Source organism: Mesocricetus auratus, unplaced genomic scaffold (genome assembly GCF_017639785.1).
Source record: "Mesocricetus auratus isolate SY011 unplaced genomic scaffold, BCM_Maur_2.0 Super-Scaffold_100010, whole genome shotgun sequence".
Classification (NCBI taxonomy): domain Eukaryota; kingdom Metazoa; phylum Chordata; class Mammalia; order Rodentia; family Cricetidae; genus Mesocricetus; species Mesocricetus auratus.
Window position 1 is genome coordinate 1,246,060 of NW_024429194.1, and position 26,560 is coordinate 1,272,619.

Here is a 26,560-nt window from a genome sequence, read left to right on the forward strand (position 1 = left end):
TTGCAAGAGACAAAATTTTATTTCTGGAAAAAGGGGGCATCGTGAAATTTAGCTGATATCTAAAATCCTTCAGAAGTTTCAGGGTTTAGCATAATCTCGCTGTCTTAGTAGGGCAGGTCTTTTCATGTTTCCTTATCCCTAGAGTACAGTTGAGGTTGTAAATCCTCTCATCTTTTATCTGTCCTGGCTGCTTTCTTTATTACTTTTTCTTTCAGAGAATACAAATTCAGAAGCCTTCTGCCTTCATTGCTCCCTCTCTTAAGATTGACAAGAAACAGTGTTGATTCTGTCTTTTGCCAGAGGGCTCAATATAAAACAAATAAAAGCAGACACCACATCAGTTTTATGAAATACCAGCAATAGAAGTTTCTTTATCCTTAATACTCCATAAGAGAAAAAACAATTTTGACACATCTCAATGTACAAAGAAAAACAAGCTGCCTTTATGCACCAAAGGTATCATATTTTCTGATGTCCTTATTGGCACATCTTTTGGTTAAGGTATTAATGCGTGCTTGTGGAATTCTGACCTCTGTTTTCTTACCTGCTTCTTGTTTTTGACATCCTTGAGAATTTATAAGTCCTGAGAGGGAAAGAGAGTTTGAAGGGATTGTGGAATAAAGTCAGGCCATGCTAAGATTTATCTCATCTTCATTTGTCATCTAAATATTGGAGCCCTGAAGATCAGCCTACCCTGTGTTTCTCTTCACTTTACACACTCTCTCTCAGTGATCTGATTCAGTGTTGTAGGTTGAATAAAAGCTCTCAACTCCAGACCCAAGAAAAGGATATGAAAACCCAACCCTTCCATTCCAAACCTCTAGAAATACCATACAGAATATTCAAAAATCATTTTCAATGTACGAACTAATAATGTCCACAGACACAAACGATACCAAAAATTGTGAGAAAATGAGTCTGCAAATGTCAGTCAGTAAGTAAGCCAACGACTATTAAAACGTATCAAAAGACTGGAGACATAAGAAGAAACTTTCAGATGTATGAATGAAAAATTGGCAGACTAATGAGATGAGGTTGATGTGTGCACAATCACAAAAGAAAACTGTGACACACCTCACTGTGAGACTGATAGGTTAAACAGGCAGATTAGAACAGACATGTGCACATCATCCCCCATCTAACAAATAACTAACTGAACAATTAAATGTTCCTAAAAATTGGCTGTATTTGCTTCAGACTAAGTTTCCGTGGATATGAAAGGAACTATTGATACAAATGAAAGTGCAATGCCACGGAGCTTGAAAATGGACATATGATGGAAAATTGAGATGGTTACAATTGGAATGCAGTGTAAGTCAGAAATACTGGAACAGCTCAGAGTCTTCAGTACTGCACAAGAATGTTGAAACCCAGTACTACCTAACTCTATTAGTGTTAGGAAGAAAACACTGAAAACAATTAGCGTGTCTCATGAACAAACAAGCTTACAGGAAAGGAAATGACCTCAGACACAGCATGAAGTTGGATCGCACTGTGGAAGGAAATGAATGCTGAAACTGTCAACAACCTGAGCCACATAAGCCCCTATGTGAAAGAATAATGTCCACATGAACACATTTTATCAAGTATGGAATCTGACCCTTTTTCTTAAAAGTGTTCTAGATAGTTCTAAAGCCCAGCTAGTGACTGCACCAAAAAACACTGGGGTCTGAATGACAACTTTTGGGGGGTAAAATGATAACACATCACGAGATAAAAGTTTGGGGAAAACAGAAGGGGAAATTCTTTTTCTTGGTCTCTATGAAGTGTTAAACAAACAAACAGATGAAAACCTCTTATAGGAACCAGAACCGCGGCCTCTCCCCATACTCTTCAGGTATGAATGCTTACAGCCTAAAATCCACAAGCTTAGGATTACAATAAAATATTTTAACTTTCTAATTTCCTTCTTCCAAGTGTCCAATTGATCATACCATATGAATGTTGTCATGTAATATTTTATACTGTTATTTGTTTTTATTTTGTGCTAATTGTCAGTATTTTAAAATACTCATAGAAGTATTTTATATTTAGCTACTTATTTCAATTTTAGTTGTATTGTCATAATAAAATCTATAACAATTATTTACTTTAGGATTATAACTTAAAATAAGATAAATGTTCATCTATGAGTTACATGTGTGTTTTCCACAAATGTATTTGTATAGCTTGATATTGTAGCCCATGACCAATGAGTTTATCATAGGATAAACCCTGATTCAGAATTAGGAAATTGATCAAGAAATTTTTCTAAACTAATAAAAAGGAATCATTTATGAGGTTTTAAAGAAACTTTCATTAAATGTCAGTGTTTCCTTTTAGAGAAATGAAGTGAAATTTCCTGAGTAAGTCGTGTTACACAAGACACATTCATAGAGAAATGTTTTACAGACCCTTGTGTTCCAGCTTTATGTCAGCAGTCACTGACATGAAATTACTCTTTCCTGTCCTTTTGTCAATATTCACCCATGCACTAAAGATAGCAGCAATCCTTGACTTCTATTTTCCCTTACATCTAATATTGAATGCACTACTGGATTCATTGGCCCTCTAAACAAAACACATCCTGAGTCTGACTCCCATCCATCTTTACACCTACTGCCAAGATGAGTCATCTCCATTGCTCACAAGAACTTCAATAATAACCTGTTTTCCCCCACAAAACCCATTAACCATGTAGATGCCAGACTCATCTGTTCCTGCTGTAAACCAAAACAGAGGGGGTTTCCATTTTAAATCCTACAATAGTTTCCATATTTCCATTTTTTTAAAAACTCAAAACGTTTGACCATTGTCTACAAGTCCCTAATGACTCTCAGACCCGTCCGTCATTTATCTGACACTGGTCACATGGGCCTTCTCTCAGTTCTTAGAGTGTGCTAAGCCTTCTCCCTGTTTGGGACTTCGACATTTTTATGCTTTGCCTGCCTAGAATATGCAGGCTTCTGCTAAAGTGCCAACCTCACTAACTACTTTCATAAACAACCTCCCCATTCAATCACTCTGCCTCATTACTTTCTTCTACTTCCCTCATAGCCTTAATCACGATTCCAAGTCACATTATTTATCGATGTGCTTGTTTACTTACTTTTCACGTGACCAACTAACAGGTAGGCTCTCGGAGAGCAGGAAATTTCTCCATCCTGTTCATTACTGAATCCCTTGTTCCTCATACATTACCTGCTATGCACAGGAACTCTGTAAATATCACTGAAATGAATAATTGAATCTAACCTACCACTACCCCAAATGAGACCAACAGGACACAAATTGACTAATAACAGTTTGACATGTCCTCAATTATTCCTCCAATGTTTTTATGAAGTGTTGGCTTGTATCTAATTAGCAATTGTTTGCATGAGTGTGGTGAATATTTGTGTATGCATGGCCATACTTACGTGTGAATGCATGTGAAGGCAAGAGGACAGCCTCTTGTGTCTGTCCATGGTTACCATTCACCTTAGTTTTCAAGCATGATCTCACTAGACTGGCTAGGCAACAAACCACAGGAATCCACCCATCTCTGTGCCTGTAACCCTAGCACTGGGATCCTTAAATGTGTGTTTGGAAAATCAAGCTCAGATCTTCATGCTTGCATGGCAAATACTTTCCCAACTGAGCCATCTCCAGCACGCTCAAGTCAGTCATTTCATCATAATCTTTCATCATAGACAGTTTGACAAACAATAATCTAAACAAGGACTGGGCTAGAGAGTGGCTCTCTGTGTCTGCTTTTTAGTTACTGAGTTTATTAAACATTCGATAAAACTCTGATTGTCAAACACAAAGCAGACCCTGAGAGTTAAACTGCAAGATGAACGAGACACACACTGTGTCCTCAAGAATGCCCCTAACTCTTGATGGAAAACATGTCCCTTATGATTATAATTCAGTAGAACAGAATCATGTAACAAGAGCCATGAGGGAAAGAATATTTCATGTGCATTAGAAAGATCACCATGGGAGAGGTGATGCTTACAGGGAAGATTGCCAGATGAGCAAGGGAGAAAAGAAAGGCAAAGAAAATAAAAAACACTGCACATATTGTAGTACACATGGCATTAGAATCCCTGGTAGAGAATGAGAAAGATGATAAGGCTAGAGGAAACCCTTCAGTACTTTGTTTTATTATGGGAAGATATGCTACCCTATCAACCTTTACTCCAAAATTACAATTCTTCCCACACTGAACATGCCCATGTCATACTATGAATTCTCAGAATACACCTTAAAAAACCATCATGGGAGCTGGGCGTTAGTGGTGCATGCCTTTAATCCCTGCCCTTGGGAGGCAGAGGCGGTTGGATCTCTGTGAGTTCGAGGCCAGCCTGGTCTACAGAGCGAGTTCCAGGACAGCCTCCAAAACATACAGAGAAACCCTGTCTCAAAAAACCAAGAAAAAAATCATGGAGTTAGTTAACCTAGTATCTCTCCCTCTTCCATGAACCTAGAAAGTCCCAGTTATGACTGTCTACAACATAGATAGGAGTCTTAGAATGGGAACTTGTGCAGTGAGCCACAACCAGCCCTCACGAACATGAAACCAGATTCATGCTTATACATTGGACACTAGGAGACATTAACATAATTCACCATAAGAAGATATAGGGCTAAACTCACTGTTCCTGAGCCCATCTTGGCAGATGGCTGAAGAAACATGGTGCAGGAATGTTGTCTCCAGGTTTAAATATTGATCCTTGTTCCTGATCCTTGCACCACAGCTTCTAAAATGTGTTTAGTCTCCTGAACAGATGGTTCCCTTTGGGGCAGAAAACAAGAGATTCATGACTTACAAGTTTGTCAGACTGGGAGGATACTAGTCATTAGCTCTAGAAAACTGAATGAAACTTTTGTCACAGAACTGAGAGAGCACTTTATAACAGAAGTCAATAGGAACTCCAGAAGGAAATAAGGCCAAGTTCTTAAGCTTGTTCTGGATAAAACTCAAACCACTATGCTGACCAAACCAACGAGGAAAACCATGTTCTGAAGTGGAAGGTATCCCAACAGGAGAGGTGAGACAGTCAAATCTGAGAATTTCTAAGTGCCATCAAGATTTCCTGTCATGACTCTAGAGATCCCCCATAGAGGGCCTTACCCTCCCTGGGGAATGGAGTGGGGATTGGGTACAGGGCTAGGGGTAGGGGAGGGAGTAGGCATGGAGGGGAGGGAGAGGGAGCTGGGACTGACATGGGAAGCAAGCTTGTTTCTAATTTAAATATATAATAAAAGAGTTTAAGAGAAAAAATTCCTGTCATTTCTCTGTGTCTCTAGAAACATGGCAGATGTTAGTTTCCTACTTCACCATTAGCAGTATCTTTTTCCTGGTCCCATCTGAGGTGGGATAAACTTATTCTTTCAGGTAAAATTCAAGAATTCAAAACCCATTATCTCTTGGTTTATAAGCTCCTCACCCTGTTCTTCTAAGAGCAACTGTCTCTTGATGGTGCTGTTGCTTCTCAATGTCGGCATTATGTCTTACTCACTACTGCCTACTAATGGAGATGCCATGTGAAGAACACGAATGTTTCCCAAATCTGCAATCCTGCAGTTTGCAAGATTTCAATACCCAGTGTGGCATACTAAAAGTCTATACATATATCTTAAATGTTGATCTGTTGAAATAATAAACCTCACATGACAGAGCTAGCAAGCTGAAACTTTGGGGTGTGATTAGGTCATAACAGTAGCCTTTTCATGAATGGGACTACTATCCTTGGAGTAAAGCCATCAAAGCTGGCTTACTCTCTATGCTCTCCACCATGCTGCACAAAAGAACCTTCTATAAAAACTGCTTCAATGGCTCACAGTTTTGGTTTATACCCACAGACCTATGAGAAGTCAATTGCTCATGTTTGTGAACCACATAGTCTACTGTGATTTGTTTTATAGCACACCAAACTGATGGAGACACCAAATTCATTAATGGCATTTGTCAAAATTCCATGCCCTTTCTAGTGTCACTGCAGATAACTTGGAACACTGGTGTGGGTGGAAAAGAAAAACACATGACTTTCCTAGCTTGAAGAGTACCAGATGGCCCAGGAATCCTAAGGGTATATAGCATCCTGTCCTGTGTTCTGTATTCAAGGTGACTAGAATGTACAGGAGAATATTCATCATTACTTTAGTTAAAAGATGTTCTTTAAAGTATAATTTACATTTATCTATGCATCTAGTTTTGGTATACTGGTTTTATATTTCTTGATGGGCATATTATAGAAACACGTTTATAGGTTATATCAGAAGATCATGATTTTAAACAGTCCTAAAACCAAGACCTCAAGTATTAGTGCTATAATAAAATCCACCTGCAGCCCTCCACTCTAATAAGGCTTTGTATGCTCCTGAAGATCTGGAGCTATTCAAGATGGTGGCATCATAAGACTTAAATCTCGTGTGATTCTAGGTCCTCCTACTCCTTTGCACCCTTCCTTGCAGTTCCTACATTTTTGCCGCCATCAAAGGATAAGCTGCCTTTCTCTGGACCTGGAAATAAAAAGGATCTCCCTGCAAGCTTAAAGATGAAGACAGAAAGAAAACGCAGATCCATGAAGAGCCATCCAGAGCCCTGAGTGGAACTGTGTTACAGATATCTGCTCCCATCAAGATTTTCACTGTAGAAATATTTATTCATGTAAATTACTATTTGTACCAAGGAGACAAGGACATCATCTCAAACAAGTTCTAGCATCCTAACAGTGGATTACAAGTCAGAATCTCATAAATCAAATACCTGGAATCACTCAGACTCATTTTGTTCTAATAAACAAAGAATTAAGTGGCTAACAATTGTTTTGTTTCCTATGAGTTTTTTTTGTAATTTAATATCTAATGGGAAGGAAAAGCAGTCAACAACAACCATTCATGTACACGTGAAATTGTCATTATCTTTATCTTTGGGGCTGAGTACATAGCTTAGTAGTGGAACTCAAGAACCTGGGTTCCGGTTCCAGCACCACAGAAACGGATGTCTTTATCCATCTTGGTTTATGAAAGTATTGGTGTTACAATTGTCTTCAAATCTTTTATAATTCATATAGCACAAGCATGGGACAAGGATATCTTTTCCTGTCTCTTCAGTGTAGTTTTTGGGGTTTTTTTGTTTTGTTTTGTTTGGTTTGGTTCAGTTTTGGTTTGACTTTCTAGTTAAGAGAAAAGAATAGGAAAGAGAAGATAAGGAGAAAGAAACGGGCATTTTAGTTTATGAAGACTACATCTTGGCTTTTTTGTATGGCTGCACGTCTGCTCAAGGGAGGACGTTCCCGTGTCATTCAGCGTGCTGTGAATTTGTATGGGAATAAGAGCAGGGGGCTTGTCTTCAAGCTGCATTTACATCCCGAGAACACTGCTCTCCAAGAGATACTGCAATACTTGGGGGAGGAGCAGGGAGCTTGGGAATCACAGTGGAGTTTAGCTCACCTTCCCCTGCTCCTTGGCTCTGCAGTACCTCTATTCTGACAATTGGAAAGCCCTCTGTATGCCGAGCAGTGGTCTAATTTCAGGAGCCACAAGCATAATTCTGGGTGTTATGTTTCCTCTGGTGAGCTAGTAGCAGCCATGGAGAAATAAATAATTTCAAGAGAATAAGAAGATGGCCATGCCCAAAGTAGACCTGCTGAGGGCACGAAGCCAGGTGGAAGTGCAAAGAGGTATGATAGGTTTGTGTACAGTAACTTGGGTCCAAGCTTGGGCACCCGCTGTCCTCAAAGAGACTGCCTGATGACCAAACCCAGGAGGCTGAGAACACTACCTCTTCCTAAGAGACGAATGAACTTAACAAGGAATCACAAGGTCAGAGAAGCACGGTTCCTATGTTTCCCTGACCTATTGTCTTAGAAGTTCAGGACTCTAAGAATCCAGCACTACCATTTACAGGCTATGTGGCCATCAGTAAGTTATTCAGCCACTCTGGGTTTCACCTCTCTCAGCTATAAAATGTCACCTCCCAGGGTAATATAATAGCCCTCTGTGCTTACCTGTGGTTTCATTCTGCTCAGTTTCAGTGACCCAAAATTCACCACAGTCTGAATTACAAAATGAGAAACTACTTTTAAAAAATTTAGGTTGTAAATTGTGTATCTTCCTGAGTTTCACGATGCAATCTCATACTGCTGCATTCCATCCCACCTGGGATATGAACTATGCCTTTATCCATTGTATCTACACTGTATATGCACAATACCCTCTTACTAGACACCTCTGTTGTGAGATTGACTGTTATAGCATTATAACACCTGTCAGCGAGTCTACAGAATACACCTCACTTTATCTTACCACCTAGGCATAAGAGTGGTGTACCTTTACTTTATCCAGGAAGTGAATACATTACAATGCTATATACTCAGCATATGAGAGGCGAATTATATTCACATAACTTGTACTATACCATATTATTGCAATTTCTTGATTTTGTTGTTAGTTATTGCTGTTAACCTCTTACTGTGCCTAATTTATAAATTAAAGTTAATAGTAAATATTGTGTAAATGAGAAAAAAACAACATATAATAGCCTCTGGTACTCAACATGGTTTCAAGCTTTCACTGCGGGATCTTGGAACATAGCCTTTGTGGGCAATAAAAGACTACAGTGCTGGGAATAAAGAGACCTGTGTGTGTATCCAGTGCCCTGTTCTCAGTAGGTACTGTTTTTGTTGTTTTTTTCCTCTATTTCACTTCAACCCTCTTCAGTGCAAATGGCCTTGAAGAGTAAAAGTTTAGTATACTCCCTACATCAAAGAGAAAGACACACACACACACATACACACACACACACACACACACCATCCAGCTGATTTTCTATACAAATAGACATCCTAAACAACCCTGCCCAAAGTTTCTTTCAGTCATTTCTAGTGAGGTGACAGGTCCAGGGAAGAAAAGAATCCTTCTTTATCTCTATACCATGCCAGAGAGAAGATACAGATATGGAAATTGGAAGAGAACCGCCCCATTTCAGCCCCACAAAGCTGCCTCTCTCCACTTACACAAATGAAAGTCAAAGTGACATGCTCCCTCCCTCAACTTAAAATTGATGTTATGAAATAAAAGATGTTTATTAAGTATTCCCTAAAAATACCTAAACAAATTGATCCAGCTTATGCAATTATATTCTGAAAATGTGAGCCTTTCAAACACATTAAAATCTATTGGTCCCAAAGAAGGTATCCACAACCCATCCACGGCATAAATTATAAATGTTCTGCCACTTCAAAGCCTTTTTAGTTTTAGTATGATATTTCTTTCCTTTAAAAATGCAACACATCAGAAGAGTGGTGCGACTATCCTTTCAGGTTATGTAAGACAAAAGAGGTGCTGCTAAAGAGATAAACATTCAGTCAACCGAAAAAGGGACTGTAAATCTTCGTGGGGTGACCCCCATGGTTCACACCAGGATGCCAAGTAATAAGTGGGGAAGTTAATAATGAATGAACAAATAGATAGGAATCAGTTACTCAAGCCTAAACCCCTCGAAGGCAAAAACAAAAAACCCTCTCCCATCTCTTCTGACTTCAACCCCATGCCTCATTCCTTTACACCAAGGGCACTGTGTATCCTGGACTTGACCTGAAAAAATATGCAGCCTCTAGAAATCCGACTCCATGTGAAGGATAGGTCAATGTATACTGCTTAAATTTTCTTTAATAAGGTTAAAAATTAAGAATTTATTCAATAGCACACTTCCGCTTAGGGCTTGTGGGTTATCCTGGAGAAAAAAACTGTTGCTTTTTCTTTGCTAATTGTTGCTGCCTTTTAAGTTACAGCTAGCTATCCTATTCAGTGACTGCCACTCTGACACTACCAGAAGCAGCTAGGCCACAAGAGCAGAAGCTGAGGGAATTCTGTTCCCTCAGGCATTGACTCTTTGAAAGCTATTCAGGAAACTTATTTAAAACTCTGTCCCCTCTAAAGAACTCAATATTCAAAGGTTAAGGTAGGACCCTGCTTCCCAGAGAGGCTGAATAGCAAGAAGCTCATCTAGCTCACCTGCTGGAGTCTCCTAAGAAATCCTCGTGCTCATTCTTGCCCTTCTTGTAAACCCTTCTCCACATAGCTCCTCTCTACAACTTCCTGTCATCTAGCTGCTGACTGTAGATGGAGTTTCTGTCCAACTTGGTCCCACAACCAATTAGCCCCAAATAAACATACAAGACACTTACATTAATTATAAACCATTTGGCCAATGGCTCAGGCTTATGAGCTACCTCTCTCTTGATTATTAACCCATAAGGATTATCTCCCTCTGGCTGCTTCCTTCTGCGCCCTCTCACCAGAATTCTCCTAGTCTGGTAGCCCCCACCTATACTTCCTGCCTGACTATAGGACAATCAGTGTTCTATTCATCAACCAATAAGAGAAAGACATGTACAGAAGGACATCCCCCATCAACTGATGAAGCCTCCTGACTGAAGGTGAATTTTATTTAATCAATCACATCTTTGCATTGTTAAACAAATGTTCCAGAGCATAAACAAAAGTAACACACCTCAAAATAATATTCTACAACACAAAACAGTATCCCAGAGGATGGAACAGGATGGAACAATCAGTCTCTCAGCCAAGACAGAGTTAAGTCAACCACTTGTTATTTGTTTCCAAACATGTAGTTATTATATTTGGTATGTCCAATACCTAGGCATTTGCCTATTAGATCATACACTCTCATAATTTATCAACCCTAGTCCCTACCCCACCCCCGTTTTTGAGAAGCACATCACTCTGCCAAGGATAAAAAGTGGCATCCATCACATCTTTGTCAAACCCTTCCTTAGAAAGCCCATCAACAATTCCTCAAAAGACTTAAAGTGCTTATAATAAGCCTGGTTTTCACATGAAGAGAGGTGAGTCTCAGGAAAGGGCACTCGTTGAAGACTGTATCTAAGGAGTGAGAGACAAATCTTGAATCCCAGTCATTAACTCCAAACCCTTGGATATTGACTCTACACTTGACAAGCTTAACCCAGTTGTAAGATTCCCCCCTCATTTAACCTTATTAAGTAACAATTAGCTATAGCTTGATTGGAAACTTTGATTAATCAAGTTAATCATCTGTGCACTAAGGTATGAAGTCAAGGTATCAAAAGCCACTGTTTATAACACAAATATAAAACCCTTCTGTATAAGCTTTCTTCAAAAGTACTATGAGCATATAGCATGCTGTTATCCAAGGTTTATAGATTGGACAAGTGATACTCAAACAGCTGATCTCCAGCTCACACATCTGGTGCCCGGCAGGTATGACTGAGTAACTACAGCTTGCTAACTACATATACATCATCTTACTATTCTTTCTTGTTAGTGTGTTCCTCCTGGGTCTTCTACTAAATATAGCTTTGAAAAAAATGGATCCTCCTGAATGCAGTTTTGCATTATGATACAGCTACAACCCTCTGAGGGCCAGGGATTGGAATGTGGTGGCTTGAAAGAAAATGGCTCCCAAAGGGAGTAGCACTATTGGGAGGCGTGGCCTTGTTAGAATAGGTGTAATCTTTTTGGAGAAAGTTTGTCGTTGTGGTGGTGGGCTGTGAGGTCTCATACATGCTTAAGATACCTCCCAGTTTCTCAGACCAGTTCCTGTTGCCTGCAAGTTAAGATGTAGCCAGCACCATGTCTGCCTGCACACGGCCATGTTCTACCATGATGATAATGAAGATGTGAGCCATCCCAATTAAATGTTTTTCTTTTATAAGAAAAAAAAGGAATGGATCCTCCATTCTCAATGACCATCTTATAATGCTCCAATTGTATCCCTGAGGAAACATTCACCCTGAACTTTCACAGTTTGTAGAACTTCCAGTTGCTTGAAAAACTAGAGCCACACCGGTGTTCAAGTGTCTAGTAGTGTAACTATAGTTATACTACCATATGTATAACTATAGTTGATGACTACTGTCTATTTCAAAATAGCAATTATAGAAGAGTTTTTAGATGTTTGGGGAAAGGGGTATGCCAGAAAGCTTGATCTGATAATGATCCATTATAGATGTGCATTGGAAATTCATATCATATCGCACAAATATGTACAATTATTACTCATTAATCAAAACAGTTGTTTAGTGCTTAATAATATGGAAATTCTGCCAGCTGTTGTGTGACAAAACTTTTCCTGGGGAGATGCTACACACATGTCTACTCACCCCAGAAAGGGAGCCTTAAAAAGACCAAAGTATCGATACCACCAAAGTCCAATTTGATAAACCATAAATTGTACTGGATTATTTACAGGAATATAGGTGAGAAGGGTTACTTACAAGAGCAGAAATAGTTCAAAATCAGCAGCATTGCCAAAGCCCACCCCAGCATGGATGACAGCTCACAAAAGCTGGTAATCTGGAGCTCACTGAACAGCTTTAGGCAGTTCAACAGGATGGAGAGTGTCCTTTCCAGGTGCCTTGATTGTTCTAAACCAGCTCCAGGCCCTTCTGCTGGTTTCTGCTTCTTCCAGGCAGCTGGTCTGATCTCAGAATCCTCTTTGCAGCTTGACTTATCTGAGAATCTTCTTTGAAAACACACACACACACATACACACTTACTTTAGTAGGGAGGGAGAAGCTTAAGAAACTTCCCTGAAGGATGGCCTGTTTCAATCTTGGGCAAAACTGTTAATACAATTCCAATCCAATACGATCGATACATACTGTATTTATGTATCAAATTATCACACTGTGCCCATAATCAGTATAATTAAAATGACTTCTAGTTCCTAAAAATAAATTAGTAATAATATAATCTAAAGCTATAAAGAAAAAGAAAAAACTAAGTAATCCACGGAGAAAATAAAAGTTAGCTTCTTATTGCTGAGATGCCCTATGTGGTGGATCACACAGAAGATCTTCAGATTATTCTTACAGTCTGTTTTTTACCTAATAATCCCATTCATTTAGGTCAGATTATTTGGTCTAATATATGGCAACTCCTGTAACCACTTAACTAACGTTGCTCATTTTCCTTGGTATGTTTTTCTAGCCACAAACTAACTTTTTGCTGAGTTAAAAAAAAGTCACAGGACATTTTAAAGCTTCTACAACTGTCCAAACATATGAGCTCATTTTCTGGAACGTAATGCGAGCTTAAAAGGATCATTTCTGAAACAAAGGATTTACACAGAACTACAATGTATATAAAGTGAGTCCTGATTTGTATTCTTCGGACTCCTCTGATCTGCGAATATTACAATAGAGGGTTGCTGTGTCTTTCCATAGGATGATTGCTTTGTTGGGTGATGTGGTTATCCGACAAGCCTTTGTCTGAACACCAGAGTTTTTATTGTTTCATGCAATTTTAAAGAACTGTCACACAAGTCACCAGGTAAGACTTTGAGTCAGCAAGAACTCAATGTTAGCTATTAAATTTTCCTTGAGAAAAAATTACATTAGTATCTGGCACAGCTAGAAGACAGTTTATATCACAGTGAGTACTCATTCATATTTACTAAGGTGAAAGTCATTATTCCTTACCTAACATATGTATGAGTGTATAAACTACTAAAATCTAGCATCTTTGTTCAAATTCTGCCAGGCAGTTGATTCTCTTCCCTCATGAATCATAAGCTCTCTTTTGAAAGGCCAAGGAAACTCTAACCTCACACACAAGACAAGGATATCCAATAAGAACTTAACTTCCTTGATATTCATAATTAGAAATAGTTATTAATCAACTGACAGATATGTGCATAACATATACACATGTGCTTTAAAATAAATGATGACAGCCGGGCGGTGGTGGCAAATGCCTTTAATCCCAGCACTCGGGAGGCAGAGGCAGGCGGATCTCTGCGAGTTAAAGGCCAGGCTGGACCGACAGCTTCCAAAACAATACAGAGAAACCCTGTCTCGTAAAACCAAAAAAAATAAAAAATAAAAGAAATAAATAAATGACGACTTAGGAAAGTGTCATAGGGCATCATTCTCACTAGTGGTCTGATAAGATCACCAGCACATATGCATACAAGTAGAAAATCTGCAAAGAACTCACATCCAATAGAAATCTACTGAATAAAGTTTAAGTCCTGTTAACCACATTGTGATATTGGCCAAGCTCAGGTCCTTCTTTTGTCTTTGAAGCTAGGAAAATCTGGCTCAAAGGTCATATCTTGTGCGTAGTAGAATCAGTAGCCTTACAGATTCTAATTATTGTCAAATTTATGCTAGGCCTTTGCCTTATTCTGAATCCTTTTAAGAATCATGCAAAGCCACCATTTGTTTTCCCATGAGATATTTAAGGAAAACAACCACAAAGTGGTCAAGTGACTTCTTCAAGCTCACAGTCATAGAATGTGCCAAAATTCAGATACTAACACATGCCTTTCCACCTATTTCAATCTCTCCAAACTCTGCTATCCTCAGCTATAAAATGTAGACAATAAAAAATACTGAAGTCAAGACTGAAAGAAATACCATAAAGAAAACTACCTGGTAGGTCTCTAGCATCTATTCCTCTTGTGTAATTCTAACTTCATTTTCCATTAAACAACTCCCTGTTTCTTCCTCCCTCCATCTCCTAGCAACTGCCATTCTATTTTCTGCTTCTATGAACCTGACTGCTTTTGATACCTCATGTGCATGGAATCATCTATCATCCTGTGATTAACTTATTTGTTAACATAGTCTTCTGAGTCCAGCTATGGTATTGCAAACAGCAGGATCGCCCTTTGTTTAAAAGCTGATTAAGAGCCCACTGTATATGCCATTCCCAAATTATAGTGGAAATGATTCAATGTAAACATTTTCTTTTACTTTATCACACATCCAGTAGCAAACACTAGAAATTTTAAATTTTGATCTTCTCCCAGGCCAGCAATATGTGGTACAATTCTCTGTCCTGTTGCTGGACAGAACCAGTGAATCTGAAATCTCAGCCATCCTACTGAATGACTACACTGTCCTGTGTCACCCTGCAAGGATGCTACTGGGTTAAGTTTACGAAATGCATTTTTGACTCACAGTAACACAATCTCACCATAAGTCATAGTCAACCCATCCATAACCCATGGATGCAAAGTTATATTTGGGCAGAATGAATAAATAATGTTTTCATTTGCTTTCTAGTGCAGAGATAAAGAGCACGACAAAAAGAAACTTGAGAGGGAAAGAGTTTTATTTCACCTTGCAGATTTCAGTCCATTTTGAAGGAAGTCATAGCAGAACCTCAAGGTGAGAAACAGAAGCTGAAGCAGAGGCCATGGAAGAATGCTATCCCTGGCTTGCTTCTCGTGTCTCACTCAGCTTGCTTTCTTAGGAAACCCAGGACCAAGTGTCCAGGTGTAGCACCAAACCACCAAACAGTGGGATAGGTTCTCCCACATCAATCATTAACCACAAAAGTTCTCCATGGACTTGATTCCAAGGCAATATGATAGAAGCATTTCCTTAGCAGAGGTTCCCTCATCCTGAAAGAGTCTAGCCTGTGTTAAGTACAATTGCTGAGATCTAATGTATAACACAGCACCTAGGGCTTTCAATACAGTATTGTGCACTCAAAATTTATTCAGAAGGTAGACTTTGTAAGATAATCTACATACATACGTAAGCTACAGTCACACACAAGCACATGCGAGTGCACGTGGCTGCACGTGCGCTCCTTGCATGCATACACACACACACAACACACACACACACACACACACACACACACACACACACACAAAGAAAAGTACTAAAAGGGTCACAAGTAAATTCTGGAGGTGATGGGATATTTTTACCTGCCTATGGTGGTGGTAGTATCAGAGACTCATGAGCATATCCAAGCCCATCTGGTTGCATCATGATCAGCTGAATGACTGTATGCAATGCACACCCCAGGCAGTCTATGAAACTGATCTATCCTAATTCTTTATGCATCAATAAAACTGTTTTCTAAAAGTACCTGTCAAGAACCTTGTCAATATGAGGCTTATTCATTTATTTGCTCTAATTATGGTATATAGATCTTTGCTAGGCTGTGGAAAACACTGAAATGGGAAATCACAACAAACCTTGCTCTCAGATATGAATTCTTCTCTCCAGCAGCGCATACATACATACATACATACACACACACCACACCCATACACACACACACACACACACACACACACACACGCACACACACACACACCACACCCATACACACACATCATCCTCCACATTCTCTATTGTAATCCCTTATTGGAATGTATTGGAGAGAAGTTAAGACTTAGATTCTTTTGAAATTGGTCTCAGAGGGAAATTAATCAGAGGAAGTGATCAAACATACATTTGTATGTTAAAGGAGTAGTCTGTAGTCAACTGCTATTGAGTTTTCAAAGGAGTTGCGCTTGTGATGTGATTAAAAAGTTGTAAGAGATAGATTTTACCTTGGATTCAGCCAGCAGTAGACACAGTAGCTACTTCATGACTGGAAAAACAGTGGTACTGGTATTTCACAGTAGGCCAGGAGAGGAAGACCCTGTCCCCAACAAAAAATAGAGGCACCTGTTAAACTATCTGACCATGAAGGTCCAGATGGACAGCCAGAACACAAGATCCATCAGTGGCAGCCTTTTGGTCAGCAAACAACAAAAAAGAGACTATAAAACTGGATCTTTACTAAGCAATATAAACTGATACCAGAAACTGATACTTTCTAGCAAATGTATATATTTAAAAAAAGATAAAAAGCAATAAACATGACATCATAGAAAGAAATAAAAGGAAGAAAAGAAATATTAGATGTCAGTTAGAAGGGTTCCAGACCTCATTACATGGGCATGACCAGGATTTGTTCTTGAACATTCCTGGGATATGGATGGACAATACCAAGAGTTGAACCATGGGCCCTGGATACACAAATGAATGTATGACAGCCTCTGATCTTGGGAGCTGCTAGGGAGTTCGCCAGGATGGAGGAGGAAGGTGAGCATGTCTTACCCCTAGTGGAGTAACTGCTAGCAACTGATGTCTGCTGGAAGAGGCTGGATCCTTGTCTTTAAGAATGTGACTCCAGGTAGGTTGACCCATGCGTCAGTGGATAGCCAAACACCATAAAGTACATGGGCAACAAGAATTAGAGTTAATAGCTTTGCTTTTATTTTTTTAACCAAATAATATGAGTGGGTAGGGAGGGAAGGAGAAATGTGATGAGAACTAGTACTGAAAGAGATGCAGGACAGAAACGCAGTATGAGCTTAACTGACCCCAGAGCTATGCACTGTGCTGGCGCTTGTCAAGTCCTGCCTGTTTCACAGCAGAATCCTGGTGCTGCTGAAAGCCACCTTGAGAAGACTGCATCTAACATTCTTGCCTCAGGATTCCTATACTTTCCTTTTCCTTAGAATTCACAACAAATAGTGCTGTGCTGTCAGAGCCTGTCTACTCTGTGCCAACCCCCAGCAGAATGTCAATGAAACAAGTTCGTTTAAAAAGAAATAGAGAATTTATTAGGAGGCTGAATGGAGTGAAACTTGCATCCCATTTAAGACTGGGGATTCCATCAGCCAAATAATGGGCTCAAAGGGTGGAATAGGACTTGGGATAGGTATGCAGAATTGTGTGTAGAAACTGGAACTCAAAAATAGTCATGGGACATTGCAAAAACAGGGACTTATTCACCCCTGCCACCAGCACAGCTGGCTGCTCTACCAGCTGTGGGCTTGGGGGTTGATAGTATCCAGACACCAATAGAGGTGTGCCAGAGAAAACCCCAGCCAGAGAATTTTGGTTCCTTACTGCCTCGCCACTAGTGAGCAAGGACACAAAACTGTTCCAAATGGCTGGGTGCCAAATCACCTGCACAGCATGACAGCTCTCTCCAAGAAGACACAGGTGAGTGTGGAGTGGTGTTAAAGCAGGAGTCTGTGTCTTTAAGAAAGTTAGTCTTGAAGAAAACAATCCATACCACCTGAAGTTCTCTCCCTGGAAGCAGAGTTAAGCTTCCTGTTTATGATGTTTATGATGAGGGGTTCCTCCTTGCTTCTTGTCATAGAGACTCTACTGGAACTTCCTGTTACCCCCTGGCGAAAGCATTGAAAAGTCGCGACGCTTCCAAATGTTCATAATTCTCCATCATCAACCGACTGTAAAAATAATGAGATGGATTACATTTCAGACAAAGAATTCAAGTGAGTTATTCTAAAAGATCAATGAATTGCAAGAAAATGCAGGGGGGAAAAAGCCAACTAAATGAATTAAGAAAAATAAGGCAGGATATGCATGCAAAACTCAACTAATTGACAATTTGGAAGGATTGACCTAAACAGGAAACAAAAATCTCAGTACGAAGAAAAATAAAACTTATTGGAAAGCCTCAACAATAGATTATTTCAAGCAGAAAATTTTCAAGGCTTGAAGACATCATGAAGGAGAACATTCAGACATAATAAGCAATGAGAGGTTAAGAGCAGAACTGTTGGCACAGTCCATGAACCAAGCTGTGTGAGGAAATTTCTGAGACCTCGTGAGAAAACACCAAGTAAACAAGGCAAGAGTGTTATAATCCCTGCTCCTCCAGAACACGAGTTATTCTTGGAATGTGCTTTCAGGACCCTCCCAGGTATAGCAGATAGGAGTGAGTTTTCTTCAGATTATTCATTACAACTGGCTATCGTTATTTGTTTATCTGCATCTATGGAAAAACACGTTTTTGCCATGTGCAGCTTGTCCTTACGATTGTACACTTTACTCAGGTGACTCTTTTTAACCCTCAGACTATAAATTGCCTGATGCTCTGAATAAAGTTGGCTATTGCACGAGATTTTAGTCTGCCTCATTTTCAGGCCCCACTTTCCCAGGTTCATGCTGCCAGCTACAGCAGTAGACACAGAACATGCAAGACTGCCAGAAAATGATTAAAAGGTTAAAATTAGTATTTTTTGGTATAGAAAGTACTGCCAGAGCACAGATGGGGGGGAGACATCAAAGGAAAACCATCTGAAGAAATAATAGCAGAAAATATCCCATGTCTTAAGAAATATATAGGTATCTAGGTACAGAAGGCATTTAGAGCTCCAAACATATCTGACTATTATAGAGCCACATTAGCAATAAATGCTAAGAGTACAGAACTAAGAGAAGATACTTAAACCTAAAACAAAAGGAGTGCAATTTGGGTATAAAAGCAAATCCATCCGAATAACAGCATATTTCTCAAAAGAAACTCTAAATCAGGGGACCATGTAATGATGTCCTACAAGCCATGAAAGGAAATAACTGCCAATGTATGTTACTACAGCAACAAAGTTACCCTTACAAATTAAAGGATAAACAAAGACCTCCCAAGACAAACATAATCAAAATGAACCAAGGACCACTGTCTTAGTTAGGATAACTAGTGTTGTGATGAACCCCATGACCAAAAGCAACTTGGGAAGGAAAAGGTTTATTTGTCTTACGATTCCACATCGCTGATCATCATCTGAGGAAGTCAAGACAGGAACTCAAACAGCAGGACCCTTAAACTATGAGCTCATGCAAAGGCCACAGAGGGGTGCTGCTTACTGGTTTGCTCTGTCTGCTTTCTTATAGAACCCTTGAACCACCAGTTCAGGGATGGCACCACCTACTTTGGGCTGGGCCCTCCCACATCAATCACAAATTAAGAAAACACCCTACAGGCTTGCCTACAGCCAGATCTTACAAAGGCATTTTTTCAAGTAGGGTTCCCTCCTCTCAGATGACTCATTTGTGTCAACTTGATATAAAATTAGTCAGCTCAACTGACCTCTTGTCAACTTGACACAGAAAATGTCATTTAATAAAACTAACCTTTCCAGTCCCCAAGATCTCACATTAATACCACAAATATAAAACATGTTACAAACTTAGCAATTCAAATACCTAAAAAGATGTCTCTTTAAAAAAAAAAAAGTCCAGAGTCTCTTTTAAAACCCAAATGCTTTGTAAAACATCAAAATATCTTTAAAATTTTTAAAGTCTCTCAATTGTGGGCCCCTGTAAAATCGAAAACAGGTAGAATATGTTCTTACTTCAAGAGGGAAGAACCAGGGCCCGGTCACAACGCGAACAAAGCAAAACCAAACCCTAACTGTGTAAAATAATTCAGTGCTGAATGTCTTGGATTTATTCACCATCTTCTGGGTCCTCCAGAGAGCTTGGGTCACTTCTCTGCCCGCTGCATCACACATAATTTATCTTCTAAACCCAGGCTGGCTCTAATCTACGGCTGCTACTGCTCTTGGAGGCCTTCCCACGGTGCTGGCATCTCCAAAATGCTGGGATCTTCTGCTGCAACTGGGCTGACCTTTCACCAATGACCTCTCCTGGACTCTCTTTGGGGACTCCAGCCCGGGGAACTCAGTGCTAAGTCTCAGTTGCTCTCCATGACTCCTTCATGTCTTCAAAACCCAGTAACACCTGGGTGCTTCTTATGCTACCAAGTTCAGCTGCCAGCACAAGGTACAACCGTGGCCACCTTGGAACACACCTTCTAGGTTCTGACTCTTGAGGAAGCACTTCCCAGAAGATTCCACTTCAACCATGCTGGAATCATCTTAATCACGGCTAATACCTCAGCTTTAGCTGATCAGCATTGGTAATCCCAGCAAAGTGAAGGTTTCACCTTCACTTTGGTAGTTCTGGTCTCTTGCTAACCACAGCTGATTCTTCAGCTGGTAACTGACCAGAACTACAGATTCTTTAACTCAAACTATCCGATGACCTCAATGGAGTCTTTTTTTTTTTTCTGAGACAGGGTTTCTCTGTATTGCTTTGAAGCCTGTCCTGGAACTCACTCTGTAGACCAGGCTGGCTTTGAACCCATAGAGATCCTCCTGCCTCTGCCTCTGCCTCCCAAGTGATGGGATGAAAGGTGTGTGCCACCAACGCCCAGCTTCTCAGTGGAGCCTTTAAGTGACTTTTCAAACTGAATTCTGAAACTTCACAGGCCAGACTTCCATTATCTGCCTTTCTCTCAACACTATTACCTTCCAAGCTCCCACAGAACTTTGGACACTCAATGGATTTTCTAGCCTAAAGTTCCAAAGCCCTTCCACAATCCTCCTAAAAATGTCATGGTCAGATCTGCAACAGCAATACCTCGCTATCCTGGTACCAATTTCTATCTTAGTGAGGGTTTCTATTGCTGCGATGAAATGCTGTGACCAAAAGGAACTGAGGAGGAAACGGTTTATTTGTCTTCATGTCCATCTAGAGTCATAGTCTACTGAGAGAAACCAAGGCAGGAACTCGAACAAGGCAGGAACATGTGGGCAGGTACTGATGCAGAGGCCACATAGGATGGCTACTTACTGGCTGGCTACTGTGATTTGTTCAGTCTGTTTTCTTATAGATCTCAGGACCGCCAGCCCAGGAGTGGCACTATCCATGATGGAATTGGGCCATCTCCCATCAATCACTAATTAAGAAAATGCCCGCTGGGCGGTGGTGGCGCACGCCTTTAATCCCAGCACTCGGGAGGCAGAGGCAGGCGGATCTCTGTGAGTTTGAGGCTGGGCTGGACCGATAGCCTCCAAAACAATACAGAGAAACCCTGTCTCGAAAAACCAAAAAAAAAAAAAGAAAAAAGAAAAGAAAATGCCCTACAGGTTTGCCTACGGTCTGATCTTATAATGCCATTTTCTCAATAAAGGTTTCCTCCTCTCAGATGACTCTAGGTTGTATCAAGCTGGCACAAAATTAGCCAGCACAATCACTATGACAGCATATGACAGACACTTAAAAGGGACACTAAATGCATAAAAAGGAAATAAATTATAACCATAAGAACAAAGGGAAGAAGAAATCCCACTAGGAGTACAGATAAGTAAACAAGAATTGGGAAATCCATATTAAATGGAACATTCTACGATCATTTATGTTTTAAACTATATAAGCTTCTGTGTAATGTGGTGAAACCAGCTGCCACATTATTCCATCTACTCTGATCTACCTGGATTATGAATCATCCCTTTGCCTAATGTATCCATGCTGCATATGCTATCTACCTACAAGTCCTTTATTGAACATCTTGATTTTCAGATAGACAGTGCTAAGTATGTGGAGAATCTGATACTATCTGACTTTAGGCATCCAGTAACTGTCTTGGAACATAACCTTCCTCCTGATGGAGAAGGGAGGAAGTACTATGTACAGTGTGGCCATTGTGCATTGGTAATTCATTATTTTTTCTTTTCTTTTTTTATTATTTTAATTTTAAATAGCTTGTTTTACATGTCAATCCCAGTTCCCTCTCCCTCCCCTCCTCCCGCACCCCCCCACCATCCTCCCAGCCTCCCACCCTATTGGCATTTCCTTCCCCATAGGGGATATCTAGAGTCTGTCATTTCACTCAGGGTAGGGTCCAGGCACTTCCCTAAGAGTCCAGGCAGAGAGAGCAACCCTCTTTGTGTTATGGACACACGATGTTTGTATTCCAGGGATAAACACTGATCCACTGCTCAGGACCCCATAGGTAGCCCAGGCCTCCTCACTGACTCTCACATTCAGGGGGTCTGAATCAGTCCCATGCTGGCCTCCCAGCTGTTGGTCTGGGGTCCAAGAGCTCTCCCCTGTTCAGATCAGCTATCTCTGCTGGTTCTGCCAGCCCATTCTTTGCCAATTTTCTCATTGCTCCTCTCTCTCTGTCACTGGGTTCCTTGGGTTCAGTTCAGTGTTTAACTGTGGGTGTTTGCCTCTGCTTCCATCAGTCACTGGATGAAGGCTTCAGGGTGGTTATAGATATCAAGTTCATTATCTTAAGCCCTTGAATGTGCCACAGCTTCCCTGTGTAACTGAACTCAGCTACTCACACTGATTTCCAATATTGAGATCCATTTCTAATGAGCTGATTATTACTTCTGATTTCTTTAGGAATATTAAAATCATCCTTGTTGGCTGGTGTGAATTCAAATGAACTGAAAAAACAATGAAAAATGTCTTAGTCTATGAGTTGCTTGCAAAGGAGATTATGATAGCAGAGAATGGATGGTAAATCCATTCTACCCAGCAGGAACCAGTCTGGAGAACCATGTGGGCATGATCATGAAGATCATTAAGTTGCCTGTTCTTTTCTAGAACAAGTATATTATTAGCTGATTCATTTGAGAAGAAACGATAGTGGGAAGATAATTAGCATATTGTCTGGTAATACTTTCTTTAAATGAATGGTGTTCGATTATACCTTCCCTAAGAATTAGGGGGAATCCATGATGACTCCCACTCCTCAACAGGATTCATCTCAATACCACAGTGTGTCTCACCTCCTCTGGATGGAGCTCCTACTGTCTCTCAGTCATAGCCTATCCCACTTCCTGACCCCTCACCGCACACAAATGCAGAGCATGGGCATTAATCATAGTAGACAGCTGGCGATGCCTTGAATGCAGTACACCCCCTCAGGAGTCTCTGAATTTAAAAGGGACTGTCCTTGAAATCCCTTCACTCCTTACTCAATAATGTATTCAGCCTTCAAGATGTAGTCGGCCTTAGGAAGGTTTCTGTGGCTCTGTACATACAAGAAAGGAAGAAAGGGAATAGAGAAGGGACGTATCTCTTGAATACACCCCCACAGAAACTATAATTACCAAGTGATACTGCTTGAACACACAGAGTTCAGAGTCAGACAAACAGATTTGCTAACTCTGTGATCCTAAGCAGGCTGTCCCTTCCCAGGCTACTTAGCTATAAAACAAAGAACACAGTTTTTGCCTCCTGGGCATGCTTATGGCACAAGCCAAGCACAGTTCAGTCACACAGGGGACGCGCGTCATGAATTCTTTCCTTCTCCTCCCCAAAATGGACAGCATGATTAAGGATTAAGGACTGTAAACTATAACATATGTTTTAGAATTATAAGTTCCTTTTAAACAGTTGTCTTCCAGTGTACCTTATAAACTAGATTGCACTTTTTATCTTCAGAAATGGAATGCCAGAGAGAAACTAAATAAACATGCCTGATCTCTGGTTAAGACCCTCTGAGGGAAATCCACATTGCCATTTTAAACTCATTCCTGGAACCACATATGCCCCAATGTTGTCAGGGTCCTCTGGCCATCAACCAGGTACCGCTGCCTCATGTACTTGTAAGAAAAGACATGACTCAACCCTCATAGAGAATACATGACTCTGAACCACCCTGCTACCTGCCAAATTCCAGAAACAGACCTTCGGCTTATCTAGGGTGTAGGCTTAAACAATAGAAGGTGGAATGTGAAAGATAAAGTTAGAATCTGCAGTTAGGTTACCAGAGGACACAGGATGACCTACCCATCCCACTGACCTTTGCTCCGCCAGGTTTATTGCAGCTACAGCACACACCCCCCATTGCTTCCCCTCCTCCCTTCCCCTATATAAATCCCTTTGGGGTGAAATAAAAGTTGTTGCCTTGATCAGACTCCTGTTTTGGCGTCCATCCTTGTGTCCCCTGCCCCCATCTTTCTCCTAGGTGTCTACCAAACCCACGTCGAGTGTCCTGCAGGTCCGGGCACAATGTTACTGCACTAAAATAATTTTATTTTTGCTTATATTTAAGAGTTTAAATGCCCCACAACCAAACATTAGGCAGAACTTGGGGAATCCTGTGGAAGAGGGTGAGGAAGAATTGTAGGATCCAAGGGGTCAAGGACACCACAAGAAAACCCACAGAATCAACTAACCTGGGCTCAGAGGGGCTCACAGAGACGGAACCAACAATCAGGGAGCCTGTTTGGATCTAACCTAGGTCCTCTGCATATATGCTATGGTATGTAGCTTGGTGTTCTTGTGGGGCTACTAACAGTGGAAGCAGGGTCTATCTCTGACTCTTTTGTCTGCTTTTGGCACCCTTTTCCTTCTGCTGGGTTCCCTTGCCCAGCCTTAATATGAGGAGAGGTACCTAGTCTTCTAACTTGACATGCCATGTCTGGTTGATATCCCTGGAAAGTTTGCTGCTTTCTAAAGGGAAGGGAGGCAGAGTGGATCTGGAGGAGAGGGGAGGTGGAGAAGAGGGACTGGGAGAAGAAGAGGAAGATGAAACTGTTGTTGGGATATACTATATGAGAGACGAATAAATAAATAAATAAATAAACAAACAAATAAATGGGAAAATATATCTATACGTCCTGAATGATTGCCACACCCAAGCACTTATCATATCGATCATCATACTTCATCACCTTTTGTTTATGTTGATCTAACATACTGTCTAATATATTGTTTGCCCACCCATCCCCTGCTTCCTACCCCAAATTAATTGAAAATGGAGAAAGGAAATGAATTAGGAGGAAGGATCCATAGACCTGGAGGCTGACAAGAAGGGAAATTGGGCAGGCTCTGGATGACTTCAAGAACTTGATACACAGACTGGTGATTGATGCATCTAGACACATCACCAAGCAACTCCAGAGGGGCTGGCCTGAAGAGGTAATTTGGGTGTCATTCTTGCGACACTTGAAATAGTGGCCAGGAACTCCAGTGACACAACTCTGCTGGGAAAAATACAGTAGTTAAAGAAGAAGGCTGTAAGACCATTGCTTTGGAGTAGGCTCTGCACCAACCCAACAGACCAGACTGAAAATCAGAGTGTGTCACTTATACCAAAGTTCCAAACTAAACCTTGAATATCTTACTAGATTGGTAACTTCTCCCATTGCTGTAACAAAATACCAGGGAGGAACAATTTAAGGGTAGGCAAGCTTAGTTTGGCTTACAGTTTGAGGGGCATGGACCATTACGGTGGGAAATGTATGATCTTTCCTAGGCTGGTAGTGTAGTCAAATTCCATTTGGATAGCCTCCCATCATGTGTTCAGGCATCTCAGGTTCCACTGTGTGCTGTGCCATGATGGTTGCAAGTTAGGTATATTAAACACACATCTTTGGTGTATGTATATTGTACATATGTGTGTGTATGTGTATGTGTGTGTGTGATAGGTTATCTAATGCATCTCATAACCTGGGAGAAGAATTTACATGTGTTATTAAGTCTGTAATGGTGGCTGGCACTTGGGCAGACGTAGGAGGAGCATTGAGTTTTAGGCCAGCCTGGATGCATATTGAATTCAAGGACAGGAATATTCACAGTAAGGTGGGGGCACCACTCAACAGTCCAGCACTTACTCAGCTAAGGCATACAATCTCTGGGTCATTCCTCCACACTGAAGAAAGGAAGCAAAACCACCCAATAAAAATGGACAATCACAGGAATCACTAGAGTTTACAAGCTCAACAAACAAAGACTCTAGTAGAGATTTTATTTTTATCAAACGAACTTCATGGAACTAACCAGTTACAGTTAAAGTGTGTGTGGAGGGTCTGGCTTTGCTCCTTGCCTGTGGGTGCTGCCCACGTTCTTTTGTGGAGACCACATTTCCACAAGCTATTCAGCAGGTGGACTGTGGAGAGCTGCTTCCTGTTCAAGACTGAACCAGAGGCCACATGTGCAAGGGACCACTCCTTTCCTTCTCTTTCACCATTGCTATCTGTGCTGTCTAATCTTGACTTATAAAGTAAGTGGTTTGTACAGAAATAATACCAAAAATGTTGCTGTTAATTTTGGTCTATTTCAATCTAAGAAAAGAAGAATTTTTAAATTTCATTAAATTTTACCAATGATCACATTTTTGTTTCTTTATGACAATAAAACATCAAACTAATTAGAATCAAGTCTCAGAC

At 40.5% G+C, this 26,560-nt stretch overlaps 1 long non-coding RNA gene across 1 annotated transcript in view; it reads right to left on the minus strand.

Moving 5' to 3' along the window:
• Window positions 1-16,896: 16,896 nt before the first annotated feature.
• The window catches only part of LOC110343226, a 211,415-nt gene continuing 201,751 nt past the window's right edge, over window positions 16,897-26,560 (minus strand). Inside the window, exon 5 of the long non-coding RNA XR_005879702.1 lies at window positions 16,897-18,031. This is a non-coding gene — a long non-coding RNA (uncharacterized LOC110343226). The remainder of the gene's footprint in view (window positions 18,032-26,560) is intronic.